Source organism: Phalacrocorax carbo, chromosome 4 (genome assembly GCF_963921805.1).
Source record: "Phalacrocorax carbo chromosome 4, bPhaCar2.1, whole genome shotgun sequence".
Lineage (NCBI taxonomy): Eukaryota > Metazoa > Chordata > Aves > Suliformes > Phalacrocoracidae > Phalacrocorax > Phalacrocorax carbo.
The window spans coordinates 17,427,651-17,452,885 of NC_087516.1; the positions used below are offsets into that span (position 1 = coordinate 17,427,651).

At 39.7% G+C, this 25,235-nt stretch overlaps 1 long non-coding RNA gene across 1 annotated transcript in view; it reads left to right on the forward strand.

The window, feature by feature from the left end:
* LOC135313041 (uncharacterized) overlaps positions 1-25,235 on the forward strand; it is a 126,065-nt gene that overhangs the window by 1,300 nt on the left and 99,530 nt on the right. The gene's annotated exons all lie outside the window — the stretch shown is intronic.

The following is a 25,235-nucleotide window of genomic DNA, read 5'->3' on the forward strand; positions in this document are numbered from 1 at the left end:
AATCGTGTGCAATGCTTACGGTTTCACCCGCCGCACCAGCAGCGGAACAGTAGTTCAAAACAATTGCAAGTAACGTGGTTAATCAACCCCGCACCATGCAAATAAAGAGCTTGTTTGAAAATGGAAAGCGAGAGGTGAATTATTAACCCTAAAGCCAGCACGGTTTCCATGAACTGTGTAACACGTGTTGGGCTCGACTGGGCACTTGCGGTCACAGACCTGCCCTCCCCAGGTTGTGCATCTCTTCCTACGGCAGGCTTCTGGAAGGAGTCACTGCGGCCGAGCCCAGCTGCATGAAGGATGGGTGCTGCTGTAGCCACCCGGCTCGCAGGGAGCTCACGACACCCCGCCGGGCACGAGAGGGCAGGCATCACCATGCGTGGAGCCTGCAAAGGTCAACGGGCCCTGCCTGTCCAAGAGCCAGGGTCTGAAAACTTGTCCTTCATGAAGTGATGAGGCTGGAAACTGGCAGCATGATCCTGGTGGTGATAAGGCTTGTCAGAGACCATGTTAATGAAAAGTAATTGTTCCTGTCTCAAAGTGCTTATAATTTATACAAGAGTAAACATGAATATAAGAAGCAGGGAGCTCAAGGTACAGCAAAGCACTTGTTTAGAGAGGGAATTCACATGGGCACGAGGACAAAATACCTGGCCTGAATTTCAAGTACAAGATCTCCTTCACATTCAGTTCTCATGTTCTTATATATTCAGAGGCCAGATTCTGTCAGCTTAATACTTAGCCACTCTTCCTCGGAAAACAGAGTGCTTTATTCTTGCTTTAGAAGGCCATAGTACTCATCCTCTGTAACTCTAACTGGACAGTTGTCTCAAAGAGCATTTCAGGCTTTGGATAGACTAGAGATGCCCACTTCTATTGCCATTAGTAGTTCTAAATGCCTAAAATCCAGTAGGATTTCTTGATATCCTGGTAGCTTCAGGCAGTGGAGTGCTTTTTACAGGCACTCATCATGTGTAATAGGAGTATCATAGCAGGAGCTAACAGTGATAGCTAGCACACGCTATAAGTTTGGGTTTTCTTCTCCCATCTTTTCTCTGCAGATGTAAAAAGCAGCTGGAAAAACAGGATGCAGAACAAATAGCTCCAAAAAGAGCTGAAAAATTCCCTCAGTAGGAGTGCTGTTGCAGTCCATGCAAAGTTACATGACACCCTGAGACATGCTCTGCTTCTCTCCTTCCAACTGTATATAAAAGCTATATCCATCCATAAGACTCATAGCATGATATTTAGGGACAAAAAATTGTCACAACCTTGTTATCAGTCTTACCTAAATGAAGGCATTTGCAGCATCAAGTTTCATCTCACAACCAGCTATGTTCTTCTTCAACCAGGCCCGCTGAGAAGCTATCTAATGAACTGCTGGCACCGGTTGTGTCAGCATGTACATTTTCTATTCGGGGGTTGACCCAAGATAACCTTGCTTAGTTTACAACATCTTCCAGTTTTTCGCTTGGGCTTGTTCAGCTGAAGGCATGATAATAGCATGATTGCAATATGGTTCAGCTAAGAATTGCCTCATATTTCTGATGCATTGAGCAGCTACCCTCAAGGTTCTACCCACAAAGTCTTTCTGTACATTTTTCTGTACTTTACATCTGGTTTGTAACCCATAATTGGCCAGAATTTTAATATGTTCTTTTCCACATGCAAAGGTGTGTATTTCAACTATTACATGTGGTATTTTTGCATGGTGGCCGCTTCTAGAAGGTCAGCCCAACTACAGGAAAATCCAGTCTTCAGATATCTGAGTCCTTGACCTAGGCAAGTCAGAGGGGAAAAGTTGTTAGTGAAAAACATTAGCAGTGTTGATGTAGGAAGTAGTGGTTCATTATGATAGCTGCTGTTGGGAGTTATCTGGAACCATCTGCTGTTTGGGCATGAGAAGCTATATTTTGTTGCTTTCCATAGCTTATCTGCTATGAGACATGCTATGGAGTGACTCTGCAGCAGGTCAGGATCCACTCTGCAGTTTCATAACCATTCACCAGTCTTTTTCCTGAAGCGATTTTCTTAGAACAAGGCACAGCCCTGTCCATGTTCCCACAGCTGGAGTTTCACTTTTTTTTTCCCCCGAAGAGTTAATTAGCAGGTAGGGGGGAAAGGGAGGATTGTTTCAAAATATTCGCTGTCTCCAAGGAGGAAAAGCAGTTTCATTCATACAACAGCAAAAACCGTTAGGATAGTTGTGCAGTGAATACAGACTTGAATTAAGAGTTACTTGAATTTTATTAGAAATGTCAGTACTGCTGATCTTTGGTGCTTTGCACAGGCTACTTCATTTTTTGCCTGATATTTTCTATACATATACTAGAGTGATATTTATCTGCCTATGATGTGTCTAATACATGATCATCACAGAGGGATTTTTGCTGATTTGATATCAGTAAAGTTTATTCTGGCACTGTCAAGTATTAAAATTTTTATACTCTGTCCAGCTCAGTTGTGCTTTAGTCCCTGAGTACTCACTGCTGCAACTACACTGCCTCCTACTGAGGATGGTCTTTTTCTAAAAAATATTTTTACATGGACTAAAATTCCTCCTCTTCCGTAATAGATTTTTTTTCCTCACAAGACCCAACAAAAGGTCATTAAGAAGAAGACTCAGAAAACGCATAATCATATTTTGTAGTGCTTTTTGCTGGCAGAACATCGTTGCCTTTGCAGACCTTGCCATCTATGTCATTTACCCCCACCAACTCAGATATCCCCTCTCAACATAGATGGTCTGTCAGTGAAATGTGCTAAAAAGAAGTCAGGTAAAATCTTCTTTTTAGAGTGCAATACAAACATGGAAAAAAATCTGACAACAAAATTATATCTTATATGAGAAGTAAATTGTGGACATAGCTTAGGAAATATGAAAAAAAGTCTAGAGAGAAGTGTGGGAAGTCAGTGTACTGTACCAAGCACAGATAAGTGAAACTGGAGAATACACTAACTAGAAATAAAGAAGAGGCAGGTGTTAAAATGGTGATAATTTCATAGCTGTATGAAATGGTTATGAGTAACTGCAATACTCCCAACTACATGAAAACATCTGGTATCTGTCTTCCATTGTAAGCTTTTTGTCAGTGAGGCTCAAACTTCTTTAGACTTTGCAATATCATTGAAAAAGGACTAGATACTAAAAATGTATTGTTTAATGGTTTAATTTCTTGAGTCTCATGCAAGAATTATATTGAGTTATAGTCTTCCATGTAATTTTCAGTAGTTCTTTGTTTTTAAAAATGTCATCACAGAGTACACCACCTGTGAAGGGGCAAGTCAGCAAAACTCATAAGGAATTCAAAGTGCAATAATGCTGATTTTTTTCCACAATAAAATATTTTCAGACCATTTTGTAATATAAACAAGTTATTTTGTATTGGGTTTGTGACTTTTCGTTCATTGATCCTCTTAGTATGTGGGTGCATATTCATTCTTCTACTAAAGGCAATGCATCTCTTAGCAACAACTGATATTAACAAACTTAGTTCTAAATCTTTCAGAATTGCAGCTGTCATATATTTGCAAGGTACAAAAGTATTGGTTGGAAGTATTATCTAATTCTGTCTCAGTCAGTTCTGTTTGGTAGCTAAAGTTAAAAATATCTGTTTACACCCACGGGAGAAAAATCATTTAAAGATTCTTTCCTCCATTTTATGTTCAACATCTAAGCAGCACATGAATTTTTGCATGGTGTAATCTTCACATATGAAAAATAAACAGTATGAGAAATTGTTGTATAGACACTAGCACCCTACGTGTTTCACTTACTAATTTTTTTTCTTACCTCAATATAAAATTTACAATGCTAGAGTTTACCATATTTTTTTCCTAAGTTGTAGGGTCACTAAAGATTAGGTTGGCTGCTAGGTAAATCAAGGGCATTACTCAACATCAGCATGTCCTTGAATAATGCAAGTACAAATCATGTTATGCAATACTACAGTACCTGAAAGTCGGGTTTGACTTCTCACTGGTACATTTCCACTATTTGTTTGCTTTGGATACTGTATTGCATAGCACAGGAGCTGCTGCACAGTTAAAATCAATGGTGCTTTCCAGTGACAGCCTGATTTTCCACACCTGCCATCTTAGAAATTTTTGGAAGATTATGAGATGCTTTTATGTGGCATCTTATCTTGGGACCATAGTTCAAGGAGGACTGAAGGGCAGAGGTTCAGAAAGTTAGTTCAGTATTACAGGTTTTTAAAAACATGCTCACATTATCTTGAAAACAGATTTTGTAATTTTCTTTGATTTTTGCTAGGACTTCTAGGAGTGCCCTAATGTAAAGTTTTTATTGTTCTTTCCTTGACAGATAACTTGAATGTTTTTATCAAGGCAATACTTTTTCTGTGACTGTCAGTGACAGTTTTTTCCTGCCCATGGTCTGATCTCCATTTATCAGTGTCAAGATTTCTTCAGGATTTGTATCTTAAGCAAAATGCCACAACTAATACTTAAACTGCTGCCTCTGTTGGAGCACAGATACCTGAGCCTCTGACACCTGTTATGTATGAAAAGCAGCAAATGATCTTTTCAACATCAACATAACTGAACTCAATGATATATGGGGCGTTTCCCTATAAGGTTCACACATTTGAAAGTAAAGCAGCAGGGAGATTCCTAAATCTCTTAAATTCCAAGTTACCTTATCACAATCTTCATCCTGAAGTGCTGGAAGAAAGGTTTTGTAATCTCTTCTTTCTTCTTTTTTTCTTGTTACATATCTGTAGCTATACTACCTAACATTTAAAGATGGCTCTATACATGACAAGATGGTTTTAAGTCTTATAAGATAAGAGTGCATGTTCCTTTGACTCCATCCTCAGCTGCTTCCTCAGCAGAGCTAAGCCAGACATGAGATATGAGGGGAATAGGTGGGAGGAAATCAGTGGAGAAAATGCAGATGAAAAAAACAGTAATGAGACCTCCAAAAGTCATGAACTAGGAAGAGAAGAGCACCTGGGGAAGAGGGTCTCAGCACCTAAACATGAGTTTCCTCTACCTAAGAATGAAATCCCCAGTAACAGACAGAAAGTGGTTTTGTTTAGGTGTCAGAAAATGTTACTTCTAAAAATTGGTTTCCTAAAATACAAGTTTCAGTCTACCATTTCTTCATATTTTTCATGTGAAATCCCAAATTTAGTGCGGCCTGGGTTTTGTGCCTGAATTTACAAGATGAGTTTTCAGTTGCGCCAAACGCAAGTGGAGATGGAAATCTCTGTTATAAAAATCATTAGCAATCCAAGTTGCCGTAAACAGTCCTATTGATATTGATAAGTTGAAAACTTCAACTCAGCAAGAGCATTTCTATTATGTTAAATTATGCAGATATATACATACATACAAGCTTTGTGCCTAAAATTAGATTGTGAGATCTCTAGATAGGATCTTAAGTCTCTCACTTTTGGAAAGCATCTCTACTCAGGAGAAAATTCAGATGTGTTAGATTTAAACATAGGGCATGTGTTTTTCTGATTTTAGGCAGTAAAAATTCTTCAAAAAAGTTGACCCTCCTGTAGGACCAACTGAATCAGTTAAGAAGTTCTGGGACCCCTAGTTTATATTCCTATTTCTGAAAATCATGGCTCATTTCGTAATTATAGTTGGACATGAAAAACATGAAGCATAGCATACATAGGAAAGGGCATGTAATGCATATAAGTGTATACCCAGTGGCTCGGAGACCAAGCCTTCAGTCATTGTAAGTCAAAATAATGTCATGACCTTCAGCAGACTTGTGCAGTTTTCATGAGGTTGGGATGGGTTTTGAATTATTTGAAGTTCAAAAGAAGAAATGTTTTATTGTTTAATTTGTTAGTTGCTATTTAAACAATGCTATAATAGATACAGGTCACCTAATCCACTCTGCACAATATAATGAAGGTGAAAAACGTTATGCAGAACTGTTCTTCATGAGCACAGATGTTGTTTTTATGTATATAAACACATGCAAATGTTTATTTATATATACGTGACAACAGAATACTGATATCAAGATCAACTTTAGGAGCTAAGTATTGTTTTAACATTAGAAATGTTCTAAAATCAGCCAGTCTTTTTCAGGCAAGGGTTCAGTGCTCCAGTTTTTACTAATTGTCTTCCCTTGAGATTGGTTTTTGCTTTTTTTTGCTTTTTTTCTTTTTAATTAACTCTTACAATCCAGTTGTCAAATGTGACAGTAGCATTTGGATCAAGTTCAACTCTGATTTAATTCCAGTGACACCAATGTAGTCTGACTGATCTTTTATAGGTTAGTGTGCAGTCATAGATTTTTGATGTATTCACAAACTGATCTATCAATATATCAGATTGTGTCTATCGATAGCACAGTTACAGCATCAAGGGAGTGATTTCTTATGTCACACACGAAAGACCCTGATGAGATAAGAACACATTGTTAACTGGAACTCAAAATTTCACATCTTTTTTTGCTAAGTTTTATATTTTGAAGCAGGCAATTTTAATTTGGCAGACTCCGTACAAATCCAATTACCATTTGGAACTCCTGGAGGATTGCTCTACCTTGATGAGTAAGAAGATGCACTGGAACCTGTTTCAGATTGTTCCTTCAGCCCTGGCAGATCATAAAGAAAGGCACTTACACTGAAAATGCTTGATATTCCTGCACAGTAACCCTACCTGCCCTACATCTGCATCAGCTAGCAGAGCATTAACTAAACACGTTTTTCCTTTTCATTTTCAAATTATTTTTGTTGTGAGATCCTGTAACTTACAAGAAGTTATATGCACCGAAGCCACATTAAGAGTTGACAGAACTCACGGAGGGTAAAAGCTGAGATTCCATCTGTCAGCCACTAAGTTCACATTTGGAATATCAGAACATAGGTTTTGGGGTTAAGAACATAGGTTTTGCTGGATTCTGGTTAAAGAATCCAGCAATTTAATTGAACCAATATGAAATAGATTCCTTTTTGGAAAATCTTATGAAAGCATATTTTCAAACACAGGCAGCTGAATGGGACAAAGTCCCATAAATGACGTCTCTTAACACTATTACGTTTAAAGTATTGTCATAATTTCTGTTACCAGGATTTACTGTGGAGTACTAGATTAAGTTCTAACTCAGCCTTAAGAATATATGCTTCTTTACAATCTGATGGCTTGTTTTGGCCTAAAACACTTGCACAGGTATGCACTGATGTCCATGTGTTTGTTTAGAGCACCTGCACACAGAATGCATGTTCACATAACCAAGTACCCATACATTCTATAGAGATGTTTGTAAGCAAAAAGAACCCTAGACAAGCAAATACCTAACCAGCTTGCACAAAGATGACTCCCATGTATACGGATATTTTTGTGGGCATTAGTCAGCTGCTTGGTTATGATAACTTGATCCGAAGTCTGACTCTAGAGTTATTTTAGTGACCAGGATGCACTATTTTAGTTCTGTATTATAAATCCCTATAATATAATTGCTGACAGAGCCTTTATCACAGCATTGCTAGCAGATCATTTGTGATAATTATGATCTGCTAGCAGATCATTTATTCATTCAACCCAGGAATAAATGCTTGATACATAAATTTTAATAATTGCAGTCCTGCCCAGTCAGGATGACCCCTTTCCGAATGACTGGAAGTTGCATGACTCATTCCCTCCTTTGTATATTCCCAGCTGGCACATTCAGTTCCCTCCCAGTGTTCCTATATTTCATAATCCATAAAAATTATACTCCCCTTTCCTTACGTGAGATTCTTTGAAAAAAGATCAGAATTATCAATTAAAATAAGAACAGTTGAATGTCTGAGTGTTGCCCCTTGGATGAATGCAGAACTATCATCTTAACTGCAAGTAGCATACCTTATGGTAATATACAAAGCACACCTTGTTTAACAGAAATATTTTACACTTCCAGTAAGATGGTTAAAATATGTGTCCTGATGTGTCTGCAGAGCACAAGCATACATTTAAATTGGAGTCTGTGATACGGGCAAGCAAGACTAGTAAATCAATACCTGAGAATTAACAGAAAAAAGATAATCATGTTCACAGAACTACTGTATCTTCTGATTTACCCTTTCCTACTAACAGCATGTTCCTGTCTTCTGATGCTGTGAGTTAAGATTGCCCATGGTGCCAGGTCACCCTTTTTTTCTACAGTGTGTCTCCATGGCAGATCTTGTTCTCACCTCCTTAGCCGTGTTTGGCTCGTGTCATCAGCAGCCAAATTTTTAAAACTTTGCCTGAATATTGTTGTTGACCTTTTAGACCTCTGGCTGAATTTGAGTGAGCGGGTGTAATGCCTGGCTGAATCAGCTTCACAATCAGTATCATAGTGTCCTAAAGGCACAGCCAGGGGTTGAGTGTTTCAGTCTGGAAAATAACTGGTGGCCTGGGAGAGAGGAACACACTCCTGTTTGTTTGCAATGATCACTCAAACACTGTCATGCTAGAAGCCGCCTGTTTTAGGAAGTTAAGGAATAGACTGATCCTGAGCCAGCTGTTTTGTGCAACAAAGCCTGATTTCTGTGGGCTTTCAGGGAAGTAATTGAGCAGATAATTTGGCACTGAGAAAGTGAAAGCGCTGACAAGTCTTGCTGGGGTAGAGGCAGTTGGAGGTGACAAGCAGTTTTTTAAGGGAGCCACTTGTGTTTAGAATTTTAGATCTGGGTTGGGGAGTGTTATTTTAGACATGCAGGCTTAAAAATGGTAACAAATTCAGGATAGGGGTTAACAACTGAATTTCTCATGTGGGAAATGGATTTCCAGGTTGGGAACAGCTTTAACACTTAGTCAGTTTTCCCATTTACTAAGTAAGGCTATTCATTTTAATTTGCATAAAGAACATGGATATGTAAGTCCCCAATTACTTTAAAGGCAATATTTCAACTGATACAGTGAAGTAATTAGTTCAATGAGGAAATGACCTTACATAGTGTAAAGCTTAGTTTGCCAAGGATCAATTTGTTGACATTTGAGTCCAACTAGAAATGAAATGCACAGAACAAGAAGTAGACTATTTTAGTAAAAAGCCATCTCATCAATTTGGAACAAATGAAAAGCATGCCTGCCTCTCAGCCAGAGGGGCTAAGTAAGGGATTTCTCTGCAGTAGAAGACTTACAAATGACCATTTAAAACATGAGGAGAATTGAACAGTTTATGATCAAAGCATGGGGAATCAACATGTTTCTTTTGTTATTTCAGAAGTAGAATCATTTCTATAGCATTTTTTTCCTTTATATAAAATAAGAATACTATTACATATGCCACCTTTTCACAGAACTGTGATGCTTGACTCAGCAGCATCTGTTACTATCTCTGAAATCCTCAATCAGGAAATGCAACAGGAAGGCAAATACCATAACTTTGGTTTACATCTGGATTTCCTATCCTTGATTGTTGCAGTTGTTTATGTACTGTCATATTAATTCATAGCATCTCCCCTACAAATAAAGCACAACAAGATTTTGTTCCAAGAATTTTCCTGTGTAAACTGGAGATTATAGTAATAAAAAAACCAAGTGGTTAACAACAAAAATGAGTGACTTACAAGAGAATGAAGAACATAGCTGTGAGAGGTAACAAACCCATTCCTATTATATGCATGGTTTGTTAGTTCATCCAAGTAACAAAGGGAAAGGAGAAGGTGCTTTTTACAAGCAAGGAGGGGTTTTTTTCTCAGTACGAGATGGATGTGAAGGTTGCTGATGTAACAGGTAAATATAGGATTATTTAAATTGTCCAAAGCACAATGATTTTCATTTAATCTTGAAAATTATAGTGGTTTTTAATGTTTTTACCAACACAAACTTGGATTTAAAATATATAGGCCCCACATTAAATTGTTTTTTTGTGTTTTTCCTAAAATAATGTAAATATCTACAGTAAATTGACAAGAACCATTAATTCCTATTCTAATTAAAGAGAATGGTGATATCTAAGATCATTCATATCAGTGTTGGATAAACACTCAGAAATAAGCTGGTAAGGGTTCATTTTGTCCTTCAGAGATTGTGTAATCATGCCTGCCAGAAATAACTATGTAAAAAATCTGCTGAAAAGCATAGGGACTAACTCCACAACTGAAATTCAGTCAGTACAGAGATAAAGAAAAGCTCTTTTAACATTATATAGCTATGCTACCCAACATCTTCAAATGAAAAATGAAGATATAATATTCATAATTGCATTGGTAAAGATTCAGTTCTGTGGTAAGGATTAATCTTCATTCTTTTGGACATGAACCAAATTTTAACTGATGGGGGTTAGAAGAATCTGCCTATAGGAACACTTTTTATTCCAGCCTGGTATGCTTCAGGATTTCTTTCCTTTTAAGAAATCAATTGGGGTTGAAGATAGGATGCTGGAGACAGGATACTGCCTCATAGTAAGTAGAGTAAGTAAGGCTCATCAGCTGTGGCCATGCTTAACTGTTTATCTAAAACATGCATAGATTTTCTGAATTCCAGTATGATAGGTCTTTTAAGGATCATACAATGAGTAATTACCAGTAATTGAGAAGAATGCTCCACTTAAACACAAAAGGGGCCCAAGAGTGGCTGTGTGCTGCCTTTCCATGTTTGCACTCTGGTGAATGAGCTAGGTCAAGTAGAGGACTAGCTCTGGCATGCCTCAGCCCTCTGCTGTACTCTATGTTCACCCCCTTTTGCAGGTTTGACAAAATTGGCACAAAAGGATTTCAGGCTGACAGAGATCATTTATTTCTTACTCATCGGCGGACACCAGGCTTTACCTCGTGCTGCTGTCATAACCCAGACCAAACTGGAGGCAGTACTGTGGCATCGGACTTCACCTGGGGTTCTCCTTCCATGTGGTATCGGTGGCTGTCTTTGCATCAGAAGTCACAAAGGAAAGGTTGCTTCTGGGTCTCTCAGCCACTCACCCCTTCCTAAGTTGTAAATTCTGAATTTATGCTGTTTTGAAGGAGAAGAAAGTGCAGAGACTGATCACCTCTGTGATGAAGAAATTCCATTAAGTCTGAGTATACATTCTTTATATGGGTATTTCAGACACATTAGTGATGTAGCCTATTGAGTCTGCATACCTGTAATAATGATAAGCCAGCAATCTATGTTGGCATTAAGCAATTAGTGTCTTTATTAATGATACAAAGTATTGTGAACTGTGGAAACAATCAGCAATTACATATATTTTTTATTATAGAGCCTTGCCCCAGCTATGTTAACAAAGAACAACAGCAAGGCAAAACCAAAAGGCTCCCCAAAATACCTGGGTACAGTTAGTTGTATTGACAGACTGAGTCTGCCTACCGCTTGCAGAGGTTGCTGCAAGATGTGTCAAACTGGTCTTGGGTGAATATTTGGAGTAGGAGGAAAATATGCTCTGGGTAGCCTATCATCTCACCTATGGCTTGGCTCCTGCAATTCTGGGGGGACAATGAGTAGACAAGACAAGTTAAGGGAGACATTTAGACTAGGCCAGTGTACTCCAGGGGCTGCACACACCTGTGGTAGGATACATCCTTTTTAATTATGGCATTTCTTAGCTCTCTGTTGACCGCAGGGACTTTCAGATCAGAACCCTGTTCACTACTCTACCTTTCTGATGCATCCAGGCTTGTATTTATGAGTAATCCTTGATTTTTTGAAAATGTATCTTTCACTTCACTGTAATTTTTATTTTTAGTGTGGACTTCTATCAGATCTATATAGTTGCCTGTGAGGAGTCCTTGCCAGCAGCTGGCTTACCACACTCTGTGCTATAATTCTGATGTGGATATAAATTGTTTGCACTTGTCTGCTTGTAAGTAAAATTTCTCTTTGAAAGACTCACTATGAAGAATATCCAAAGATAACCAGATTTTTAAAGAAAGGCCTGAAATTCTGTAGGAAAATGTGAAATATAAAGGTGACTATGCTTCTGGAAAATACTTAATAAATTTAGCACCAAAAGTAAATGTTTTTGGCACTGCTAAACTCAACATTTACACTATAAAAGCAAACTGAAGTTCAACAAATACACATAAGCAACAAATATAACATATCAGTAATCTTTTATTCTATGCTGCCATCTTGTGACTGTAAATGTGACCTGCTGGCATATAACAGCTAGAATGCCAAGCCCTTTGAATACGACCTGTACAGCTCAGTGAGGACATTTTATTAAAATACTCTTTCTGTTCTTACCTAGTCACTCCATACTGAACCAATAGCAGGCAAAGAACAGAGAAAGTATTTTGGCAATATTCCTGCTAATGCAGTCATCAGTGAGGAGTCCCAGGCTTGGCCGTTGCGGGTAGGATGGTTACAAAGTGAAGTCATTGTCCGTGAACATTTCTAAGGAGCTTCTATAAGCATCATTTAATCAATTCCTGCCTGTGGGTAAACAGATCCACCAGGTAGCCCTTCTTCAAGACTTCCTAGAGAAAAATACCAGGTTAGCTTTTCTGCCACTATGGGAAAGCAACATGAAATAACAGCCAGCCTGTGAGTCCCCTCTCCTCTCTGTAACATAAAGGAACAGACATTTAGCTTTGGATGAAAGTCAAGGTTAAGTAAGTAGGTGTTATAAAGCATTATGTCCTGCTGTTTCCGCAGCTTGGCTTTGAGGAGCCTCTTGAAGACAAGTGAATGAGAGCCGGTAGAGAAGGTGGCTCTTAGCTGCTAAACACACAGTAAGATAGGCTATACCATGCACTGTATCACTAGCACAAAGCAGAGCCCATTTGGAAAGCCTCAGATTTTGGTGGTGCAACTCAGGATGAAGTTTTGCACAGGCAAGTAGTGCTACTCAGGATGAAGCATTGCCCATGAAGGCACACTAGCTTTACAGTAATATGTAGATGATGGAGTAGATGTTCATGACTAATGCACCACAGTGTAGAAACCAACTTTCAACACTTGAGGACATACTGAATAACAATAACTCAAAAAGATCTGAGGGCAGAAAAACTAATTTGTTACACAAATATCATCCAATAGAGTAAAGGGCATAAATTGTCCAAGAATTAATTTAGCCTAGAATTTAGAGAAAATTTTCTAACCACTAAATCAGTGAGGTTCTGAAATGGCCGTGTAGGAGAGCAAAGGAAACCTGGCTAGTAATAGGATTAATCTTGTTTTTATTTTTAGTGTGGAATAGGGGAGAGCTTGAAGGACATGGGGTTACGTGCACTGAGAGGAAACCACTTCCTATGAGGGAAGGAAATTGAAGAGAGATGAAAGACCTGAATAGAAAACAGAGACTTCAGTTTTACCCATGCTGAATTGAAACTGGCAGATTCAAAGGTTAGTTCAAGACCATTGGGCCTAAGTGTGCCTAAATTTATCTCTAACACTCATGAAGCCTGGCACCTGCAGTGAGGAGGAGGAACTGATGGTCAAAAGAATTTGTGTTGTGTAGTGTCCGTTTGGAGGTTTGCATAGGGAAGGGTGAGAAGTCCAGCTGAGACTATTCCACGTTATTGAAATGCTCTAAGTATTTTCTATTTTAATTTGTTGCTCATCTTTGGTTTTGTTCGAAGTGTACATGATCACTATGAATTGAGAAATAACATTATTTAGAAACTAGGTGGAGCTGTTTGTTTAGCACATGCAGCGCGTTTGATGCGTTACACTCTGTGTGCAGAATAAATGGCATGATTTATGTACACAGATGGTGCATGTATCACCCCTCTTTCATGATGCATACATTTGATAAAATTCAGTGGATGCAATGATACATTTCATGATGGATCTGAGAGCTGACGTACTGTGCTCATAGTGTACATTTACAGAGTGGCAGTTCTTTTTATGTTAGGAGGTATTTTCAGACGGCTTGAAGAAGGCAGTGGGAACTAGTTAAGTGAGTGGCAGAGATGGAGACTGTGTTGGAGAATGACATTGGAGAGAGTCTTAAAAGGAGCCAGATGTTGCCAGATGTAATGGATATTTTAAAATTATTGAGTTGCAGCACAGAAATGTATACGATTAGTGTAGAAGAGGGAGAGGCGTGGCATTTAGCAGATCTTTTGAATATTCCACTGGATGTAGCAAAGTAACAATAAGTACACTGCCATTTACAGTTGCTCAGAAAGAAAAGAGCAGGGTGGAGGTTCAAGAGAGGTGTCAGAGACAGGAAATTAATCTCTTGAACCTGTATATGTCATGATATTCCTGCTTACTTAAGGTTTGCTTTGAGAAATGCTGCCAGCATAACCTGCTTTCTCTGAACAGTGGCAGGCTAGTGGTGAAATACATGGCCCATATATCATCTACATCCTTTTCTGAACCTACTTTATGATTAGAAGGCAAAACCATGTGGTAAGAAAACTTGGTTGGGTGCCATTTAATAAGGCCTCATGGCCTTAAACTTCTCCTTCACCCTGTACTGTTCTCCAGGGAGCTCTGCATGCCTCCTTCGTTTTGCACCTTATAGATACCTCAAGAGCCCAGTTGTGCTAAAGGTGACATGCAAGTTGCAGCCATCTCCAGAATCCCAACTTCTCTACATCTGCCCCTGGAGTTCTCTGCATCTTTGGCAAAACAAGGCCGTACTTTTGCCGGATGTGCTACACCTTGGAAAAATTGGGAAGCTTCTACCTCTGCTACTTCTGTAAGAGCTTGAACTTGCAGTAGAAAAGCTGGCCTGTGTTTTAACTACTCAGTGCAACTGCTGGCTTTAGAAAAATAAATAGGGCTGATTTTTGGCTGTGGGACTTTGTGACTAATTCAGTCACCAAAACAGGGCAGCCTTGACAAAGTAATATACCCTTTATTAGCCATGAGGTTGCAAATAAATTGAGGGTTTTCTAATGTATTGCAATCTATTTTTAGAGCTTATGCCAGTGTTTAAAGACTACAGACATTGATGGTATTGCTTAACAGTTGGTTAACTACTCATAGTTAAGGCTGACAACATTCTGATAAAAGACCTGAGAGTTCAGTCAGAATTATGGGATTAGGTCATACGGTCTTTCCTGTCCCACTGTTTCCATTCTCTTGACTTCACAAAATGTGTATCATTTGTTAAAATTGTCTTTTCTCTCAAGTTTTCTGAAAGCGTGCAATGTTTGCAATACTGATCAGCAGCATGTTTTACAGAGGAGTCTGCTCTGCTTTTTGTACCTCTCTCAAGTTAAAAACTTGGTAAGAGTTTCCATTTCTGCGTGTGTTTGCTTTTCCATAAAGCTTACTTCCATAACCTGAAGTTTGCCTAAAGTCTTCTATTACTTCTTACTCCAACTCCATTCTCCATAGCTCAGAGCTTTCACCCACTTTTTATAAGTATAGCTAGTCTATATATTCCCTCGCCATTCTAAAGCAATCTTTTAAAGACAGTTATCACTTTCCTGTCTCCTTTGCTGCCTTAATGCTGCTTCATTTACGTTCTCTTTGCCGTATCAGTTTGCAAGAGGCAAATAATGTTATTTTTTGTTTCTCTGTACAATCCATCACACACTATCTCCTCTGCCCAGATTCAGGGAGGTCAGCAAATAAATACTTCTCGTGAGATTTCCATCTTCTGCTCAACTTCCATTAAAACTAAAGAGGTAATGCCCTCAACATTAGGGTTAAGAAGAAGAGTACATGAATATGAATGAAGTCCAAGGACTTTTCTCTGATGAGGAAATGACCAGCTAAGTGTGCTCATATAGTAAGGATGTTGATACAGAAATACGATATGAATGTGTTTTCATTCACCCAGAATTAGAGTGTTCTTTCACAGTTTAGATTATGTTGCATGAATACAACATAGGCAGATCAGACATAACGCAGCAATGTTTCCATATATCATTTCCAAGAGGTGTTAGCTATCCTACAAAGTGTGTAAGAAAAAAGACGAGCATGTTAAAAAGTTTTGCATCACCCACTGTAAGTAATCTTTCCTTGGGACCACTAGTGAGAGAGACTTTTTCTTTTGCCAGTCAGAATTACGTGAAGAAACCAGAGCAGACAAGGGCAGCTTTTGAGTTCAACTCATGATATCCAGAAGGAGAGCAACTTTCCAGGATAAAAAAGCAGAAATGAAGGAAAATACCAATGGATTGCCAGCATGAAACCTATCAGCAAGTCTATCTAAACAGAAGTAAAGGTCGAGTTGGAGTGGCAGTGCTCCAGCAACAGGTGGGGAAGAGAGCCTTCTCACTGTAGAATCATAACAGCACGTGATCACTCAGTCTCAGTCAAGAGATTGGTTTTCAGAGCTGGCAAAAAAAAAAAAGGAATTTGAGCATGGCTGCTCTGAGGAGGTGGGAAAGGTGAGCCATCCATCATTGTTGACTAAGTGTCTGAAATGCAATTTATAGAAAACCTAGTTTCATGCACCTGGGAAAACAATCCGGGAGTGCAGCACAGACTGGGGTCCATCTGGCTGGAGAGCAGCTCTGTGGAAAGGGATCTGGGGGTCCTGGTGGACAGAAAGCTCAGCATGAGCGAACAGTGTGCTGCTGCGGCCAAGAAGGCCAACAGGATGCTGGGTTGCATCAAAAAGGGCATCGCCAGCAGAGATAGAGTCATTATCCCACTCTGCTCAGCACTTGTCAGGCCACACCTGGAGTACCTTGTACGGTTCTGGTCCCCACTATACAAAAAGGATGTGGACAGGCTGGAAGGGGTCCAGAGAAGGGCCACCAAGATGATCAAAGGACTGGGAAGCCTGTCATATGAGGATAGGCTGGGAGAACTGGGTTTGTTCAGCCTGGAGAAAAGGAGGCTCAGAGGGGATCTCATCACCACGTACCAGTACTTAAGGGGTAGCTACAAAGGAGATGGAGACTCCCTTTTTACAGGGAGTCCCATGGAGAGGACAAGGGGGAATGGACACAAATTGCTCTTGGGGAGATTCTGACTGGACACCAGAGGGAAATTTTTCACACTGAGGACAGTCAACCATTGGAATAATCTCCCCAGGGAAGTGGTTGACTCAGCCATGTTGGACACTTTCAAGAGCCGTCTGGACAGGGTGCTGGGCCATCTTGTTTAGACTCTGGTCTTCCCAGAAAGGTTGGACTAGATGATCCCTGAGGTCCCTTCCAACCTGGGATTCTGTGATTCTGTGTGATTTTTTCAGTCAGAGAAAAAAGGATGAAGGGAACGAACCTGTTCTATGTCAAAGATACAGGCAGGTAGGAAAAGAATCAAGCACTATGCAAGCAGTTTAAAGGGAAACATCTCTTGTCAAAGTAAGCTGCAATGAGGCTAATTCATCACTATAACAAAGTACCTACTGTACTCAGAGTAGAGGGAATGTCACCAGGAAGGCTTTGGACCAGTCGACTACTTGGTAAATTCTTTAAGTCTTCAAGGACCATACATATTTTGTCATTTTAGGTGATGGTGGAACATGGACTAAATATGGAGAAATACTTGGTTGCATACAATAGCATGTTACATCCTATCACTGTTACAGCTTGCGCTAGTGTAGGATGTTGAGTTTAAATGTACCTCACAGACTACTCAGTAAATTCAAGTAAATCCAGAATTACCATGCCTCTAGCTTTATAAAAAACTCAAATGAAGGAAGGACCATCTAGCCTCAGAGCAGGGTTTTGCTATGCCCAGTGATCAAAAAAAAAAAAAAGAATTCTAATATAACAGTGTGGCCAAGGACAAGTATCAAACTTGAATAGCCCTGTTTCATTTTTTCCCCTCAGGTAGAGGAGGAGGATTTGCTCTCATTTTCTCATCTAGTTGAGAGACAAAGGCCTCATCTCTCAAGTACCATTTATTCCTCTGAAGGGACATCAATCTGCATGTGAGGTTAAAAATTCCTTTCAAGTGAAATATGAAGTGATTCTTTCAAATGAAATTAGTTATAACCTAAGTGTTTTGAAAATACATCCAGTACCAGTTGCTTGATCTGGCCTTGGAGCAGGTAGTAGGTTGCTCTCAGATACTCTGCTACATTAGGCATCAGGGATCTCTGGATCTGCAGGCACCAGCCAGGTGGCAGGGTAGGGGCCTCACCATCATGGGCTCAGTCCCCCCACCCCAGAGCTTGAATGCAGGTGACAGACCATGGGCACAGGGTACATAGGTACATACAGGCTATCCCAGGCAAGGCTTTTTGCAGCTTTTTCTCACAGATAGCTGTTTTCACAGCAGCCTGAGCCAGGGCCACACAGCTGTGCCCCATCCAGGCTGACCTGGGCCACAGGGTCTGAACTGCTTGCATGCACTACTGGTGCATGCAGTCTCAGATGCTAGGCATATTAGAGGCTAAATCAGCATGATCAAGGGATACTTCACTACCAAGGAAAATATATTTTGAGAAGTTCGTGAGCCTTGAATAACATGGATTCATTAATCTTGATGACAAATGAGTTTCTTTTAATAACCATGGTCATCAGTGACAAACATCCGATGCCCCAGTTGTTTCACTGAAGTAACTCTCTGTAGAGGTAGCAACTGACATAGGTACACAGTTAGAAAAGTGAGCCATGTGGTGAAGAGCAGGGCAGAAGTAAGCATTAGAAGTGTAAAAGCTCAAGCTAAGGACTTTGAATACGCCAGAACGGCAGCAGGAAGCAGCCTCCTGCAGGAACCTGCAGTCCCCTGGCAGGCAAGGACAGGCCACGCTCCCGATCCAGAGCTTTGCTTGTTCATAGAGTAATATAAGGGGCAATTGCTTGCCTGGATCTCATGCTCCTGCCTTGACAGAAGGCTGTTTCTTGTCTTTCTAAGCTGGAAGGGTCACATCTGCACTCCTGATTAGGGCTGACAAGTTGAAGGTGACTCTTACAACCTGCTCTTCAGCAATACATTATATCTAACTCCCAAAATACTAAACATGGGCAGAACTCATCACTGCACAACTACATTTTAAATCTCTGTATTATCTCATATTGTACCTAATTTTAACATTCCAAATAGGATAAGACCAATTTGTTGCCCTTTTCCCAGTTCAAGCCCTATTACACCATAATGTTCTACAGTCTTAGTATAAAAATAGTTCATTCAGTACCACCGTACTCACTTTTCTTATTATGTCTGGATTTACAAAGGCTTGAACAATTCCTCATGTCACTTAAAGAATTCCTTTTTCTGCATACACAGGCAGAACAGTTGATTAGCAAACACACATCTGTATTGCATAGTCACAACACATAAGGTTAGTTTGATGCTCTACTAGAGAACTACAGCAAAACTGCTTTGGTTACCTGCTATAGGACTGACCAGCCTCTCTCCCAGCCTCCTTCATGCTCTAAATATTGTTCCTGGTAATAGAAGAACTAAAGGAACTGAGATTAGGATTGCTTTAAAGAGAATTTATTAAAACCCTGGAAGGTCTATATATAGGAGAAAAACATCCAAAGCTAAGGCTAAAGTTGGCACTTCAATAACAAGTGAGGTGCCTGAATACATTGGTGGTCCCACAGGTGCTGAGCATCTGCCACTAATGTTAACTTCCATAAGAGCAGAAACCAGGCAGCATATATGAAAAATAAGCCCTTTATGTAGGTCCTTGAACATGCCAAAATCCAAGACTGTGTCCCATGCTTGCCGCCCCTTTGACTGACCTCAGATTTTGGCTAACCTGCTTTCAAAACACTCGGTTACTGTACAACTGTTCATTACAGCCACCCAAGATCAGGGATGGACACTCACACAGCTACGTCCATTGCAAATACTCTCCCTCCCCCAGCTGTATGCTACTTGTTTATGCTAGAGATTACTGTCCCCAGGAGGAATCTTGTCAGCATTTGCTAATCTGCTGCAGACAACCACAACTGGGTTAATTTAAACAACTGATGAAAGTGATTTGCGCTAGTGGGGCTAACTTTGCCTGAAGCATTTTAGCAAATCCACCCAAGATTCCTTCCAGGAGCAGAGCCATGGGGACAGCTTCCAGCTGCTGGCTGTGCAAACAGCTTGGGGTAGAATGGTTCAATAGGCACTTGGGATCTTGAGGAGGACGTCTGTCCGTGGCCTAACATGGAGTTATCTGAGACACTGGGAAAACAAAAATGAGTCACAAGGGCAACACCGAGTAAGGACAGAGTCCAAATCAAGGGTTTGTCTCTGATTTTTTTTACCATGGATGGCGATTTCAGCTAGAATTCACTGCTGATGTCCAGATGTCCTTCAGTATCTTGAGGAAACTAGTCCCTCGTTACAAGTCTTTAATGCCTCTAAAATTACCAAAGCTGCCTGAGTGTTCAGCTTTGTAACCCAAGTACCCTCTTCTGCTTCATGATTTCAGAAGACAACAGAAAATGAGAACAAGCAGATAAAGTGTGATCTCTGTTCTGTAAAAAATTGTCTGTATTAAAGTTCACAAATACATCTGTAAGCTTTCAGGCATCATTTGCAGCATCTGCCTCTTATCCTTTCCTTACAATAGGAGAATGAAAAACTGAAAAACAACTGTTCCTGTTATCTCTCCCCAACATCTAATATTTTCACCTCCTTAGTTAAGTATATAACTCAGTCCTCACATCTATATTTTCACAGTTGTGGTAATCCAGCATTTGCCGGGCTGCCTTTTGCTTTTTTCCAAGATATATTACTTCCTGTGTGTTATGTTCTCTTCCTTCCCACCATATTTCTGGCACATTGCATGCCTCATGTGCTGGATAAGAACATTATCTGATTCCGTGGTTGTAAATCACTCTGTTAATAGATTTAGATTAATGCCAGATTTAGAATAATGCTACTTCGACAGCTATCTTTCAAGTGTGTGAACATAGACTGGCCTCATCTGGGCTGGTTTTGACTGCCACAGTGTTACATCCTCCACATTGTAAGCAGGATCCTGTGGCCAGCTTCTGAAGACTTAACCCTTCCAAGACAGGAAAATATCATCCATGAAGTAATAAAAATCAGTAAACATCACCGTGAATCGTCGTCCCCACCCATTCATTCACACAGCTCCAGATAGCCAGTAACATCCTGCTTGATAGGATGTTCTTACATGTTATTGTATTGTACCAGACACCAAAGTTAGTACTTAACGTCTTTACATGGTCTGATGTTTTTTGCTAGGGATATGCTCACTGGTTATTAACTGGATAAAACCTGATACTAGCTCGGCTTTATTTAATTTCTAATGTTATTTACTCTGCGATAACTAACCTCAGTTAATATTGTGAATTGTTTGCCCTGTAATTACCAGATATTCCATTACATTATGTAAATTATTTGCATAGTGATTATGATTTAATGGTATTGGTAATTAGAATTATTTGCCTGCTGGTAATGCTGGATAAATGATCTGTCATTAATCACAGGGCACACCTTACCATGAGCCCTAATGAGGAAAGCTGTAGTTTAATGTCACTGAACTATTGGTCTCCTCTGGGCCATTGTTTTACATGAAGGGGAACTGTTTTCAGTATTTATTGATCATTCATTGATCATTACCATAAAGACCTGGGGCTTTGTAAATGTCTTTATTCTTTGATATCACCAGGCTTTGAGTCACAATAATCAAAACAGGTAGCTGCTAAAATTTGCTCATCAGATTGTCAGAACTGCAGTTTTAAACCACATCAGATGTTCCTCCTTGTGAAGAAGGAAGAGGATCTGCAGTCCACACCCCTCACATTAGTAGCCATGGAGCCAAGGGCACATCTTTGCCAAAGGAAAATTTTAAAAAGTAAAGGCCAGTGAGACCCCAGCCAGCAGAGCACCATATTTAATTCAGGAGAAGAAACTTCCAAGGGGAAGGTCCTTTTACCCTGGAAAAAGCCAAATGAGAAATGTTATTGTTCATTTTTTTGCACTTGCTAATTCATATCCACCACTTTTTTAGGAATCACTTCTATTGTCCTTGCAATAAACCACTAGTAAACCGATGGGTGAGAAAAAGAGCAAAAATACACTCAACATCCTTTCTACCCCTATTTAGTGTTTGCTATGCCTGGTTTGATCAACCAAGGGACTGTTACTGTGTAAGCCCACACCCTTGGAAAGCTGACTGTCCATGTAAAGCTGTGCCATAAAGCCAGACCTCCGAGCTCTGCAGTGATAAGCCGGTGGGTAACAGCCAGCCGTATCCACACTCTGCAAATGTATACTGACACTTCCTGTGTGTCGAAAACAGGGCAGAACCAGTGATTACCAGAATTTCTAAGCTAGGAATTAAAGCTTAAGCATCCCAAGCGCAATGCTAAGATCCAGAAAAGCAGGATTTAAGGCATGCTCCCGAATCCTGCACCTCCATGCACCCCTGCAGGACATGAGCAGGTACTTCAAGGTCATAGGAGAAACCTGAGACAGATTTTCACACATCCAGTCAGTGCAAAACCCGAATGTCTTCTCAGGCTCTGAAGTTACTTAAAATCAGACCTGTCCAATTAACTAATGTAAGATGGTAGAGTTTTTCCCAAATGAGAGTTATTCTGAATGAGACTTATGCCTAGTAAAGAGCTTTTACTGTGACTTAACTGCAAGCGTTTAGTGTAAATACTTTTTCTGAGTGTCTGAAAGAGCTAGAACTGTATATGAAGAATGAAAATACTTGTCACAACACTTTCTGTAATTTTTGTGGATTAAAGAACTGTTTGCCTATATAGTGATTGTCAAATTGCAATGCCTGTTTATCATGGTGAAAGATTTGAATAGTCTGAAAGAAATATTTGCACTGAAAAGCTTTATTTAGAATCAAAAGGAAAACAGCTGAAACCTTCTGAACCATAAAATGTATGCAAAGGAAGATCAATGTGAATAAAATATATCTTTTAATATTTTACCAGGAGAAAAAACAGAATCATTAATGTTGTTTTTAATTTTGAGCCTCTGTAAGATTATGAACAGTCTTGGTTTTGCCTTAGAAGGTTAAACAAAAAGACTAGTCAGTTGTATAAGGGAGAAATGGGTAATAGAGGAACATGAAGAAGAATTTCATAGGTTTAAAAGGCTAATCGATGATTGATCAATGCAAATAAATATAGAATATGAATGACTGATGAGCCTTTCTCATGGAACCTGTGCACTTCATAAAATCTGAACTATGCAAGTCTGGTAAAAGGTTTGGAAGACAAGTATCTGTGCATTCTTAATGAATAATGATGAAAAGAAAGGGGTGAATAAATTTCAAAGTTTTGGTGATGTGTCCTTTGCACCAGTCTGTACCCTTCATAAAATATCTACTGACAGAATTAAGCAGGCAAATAGTGAGATGTGCATACAGCAATATATTGGAAGCATGGTGGCTATATTTAGTAAATCAAAATACAGTGCTTTTTTGTGAAACCAAATATAATCAAGGTTTGTCCACTAAAATTACACTTTTCTCAGCAACAGCATTTTGTTTCTCTAAGTCTTTTGATAAACATGGAACAATTGACCTATAATAACAAGAAACTGAGGAAATGTCTTGTGTGAATTCTGTTTGTGAGCATTTTGCTAAAATAGCAACAAATTACTTTTTCTATTAACGTAGGGATGTGTTTTGCATTTTGGCTCATTTCATTTCACTTATTTCTTTCATCAGCAAATGAAACCATAGAGTATATTTTTAAATTTAGAGTTAGATGTTTTCCCTAACAGTGATTCCAACAAATATATTTCAGTTTAGATTAGAATACTGCCATCCATCAGACAGTGCATTCAGCTAAAAACACTGGAATCACACAAGCGTAAGTGTTAGACAGATGTTGTGGGTAGCAACAGAATAGCCAGTGCTGCGGATCAGTTGTATAAGAAAACCAAAAAACGTAGGTCTGATTTCAGATGTGGGAATCCAGAGTAACATATTAGCTTTATCAGTGCCTGTGACTTTTTTTCTTCCATGCTTGGTCAATTAATGAGATTAGGAAATCCCATTAACGAATCCTCTGAGTCTTTGCACATAGGAAGAGAAAATAGCAGGGAGCATAGAAGGGCATTGGAGAGGAGGAGTTCTTACAGACCTTACAGTTCCTTGAAGTTTTTCAGAATATATCTATCGTGGAGAAACAGTCCAGCTACACCCATGTATTCCCTGTCCAAGAGCTGAGCTAATCTGAGTTTACTGGTAGGAGTTTGTATATGAGGGCAATATGAGAGGAGACAGCCTTGTGGTCTGGAGGGGGCAGATGATGCAGGACAGCCGTGGGCGCAATACCCACCGTGTCCCAGATCCCTCCTGATCCTCCTGGCAGTGGAGGATCTGGCTCTGTGCAGAGAGGGGCACCGCGATTCTTCTTGCTGAGAGTCATTGGACTCTTCTTGTTCTTCCTGAGGAATTTGTGGAATTTCTAGCGATTATTTTCTTCTTCAGGCTGAGGAGACTAGATGATTTGTAGATACTGGATTGATGCCACACTGCAGAGACTGAAAAACCGCCTCAGCAAAGGAAAGAGAATTACATATGCATATATGCTAAAACACAGCCTTTACAGAAACCTACATATCACAAAATAGGGAAATAAGTGTAAGAAAATACTGACAATGTTATTGCATAATTATTATTGAATTTACAAAAAAAATCAAAAAGCCACTTGCAAGGACATGCGTGTATGTTATAAAATGAAACATACAGCACTCAGCAGTTTAATTCTGAGTAATATTGACTAAACTTTGCTTGGCCTTCATCTGAGAAGTAAAAAAAGTTAGCATCTTGGAGTTAAATATAATATTACCCCAGTGCCTCCCTAATCCATAACAGAAGCATTTTTCACTGTGTCTTTGTCATGGCAGCAAGGCAGTTTGCAGTCTGTCTGTGTACTTGATTTATGAACAGCTGATGGCCATTGAACTGCAGCAATCCAACAAACAGTATTTTGTACTTCCTTCTGCCTTGAGTATGTTACAGACCACGGACATTATATTCCATCTGATATATACAAGGTTAATTTTGTAAGCTCCTTCATTTTCGCCTCTCTTTGGTCTGGTTTTCATGTCTTGCTCTTTCCTCCTCCATCATAAAATGCATTACTGATCTCAGACCCCCAGCTCACCACTTTGCTTAAAAGTCGGGGCTTTGCTGGAGCAGGATCAGCACACTTCCTCCTTCCAGCACTATCCAGGTGAGCTCCTGTCCCAGTGAGCAAGAAATGGCACAGTCCTCAAGCCTATTTTCCTTCTTCTGTCAGCAGCTTTCTTCTCATCCCACGAGTTTCACGTGAAATTTGGAGTTTCAAGATCTGATGCAAATCCTTTTGGGCATGAGTCTCCAGTATGGCCAAACTCTACTTCACGTAATTGTTTTGGAAGGAAAAGGAAGGGGACTAGATTTATATTTTGTTCTTTTGCAGATGCCTAAGGGGTGGGATACTCAGTTTAAGCTACCATTTAGAAATACCTGTGGGTTAAAGAGAGGCCCCTCCTCCCCCCTCTCCCTTACAAACAACGGGTGAATCTTGAGACCAAAG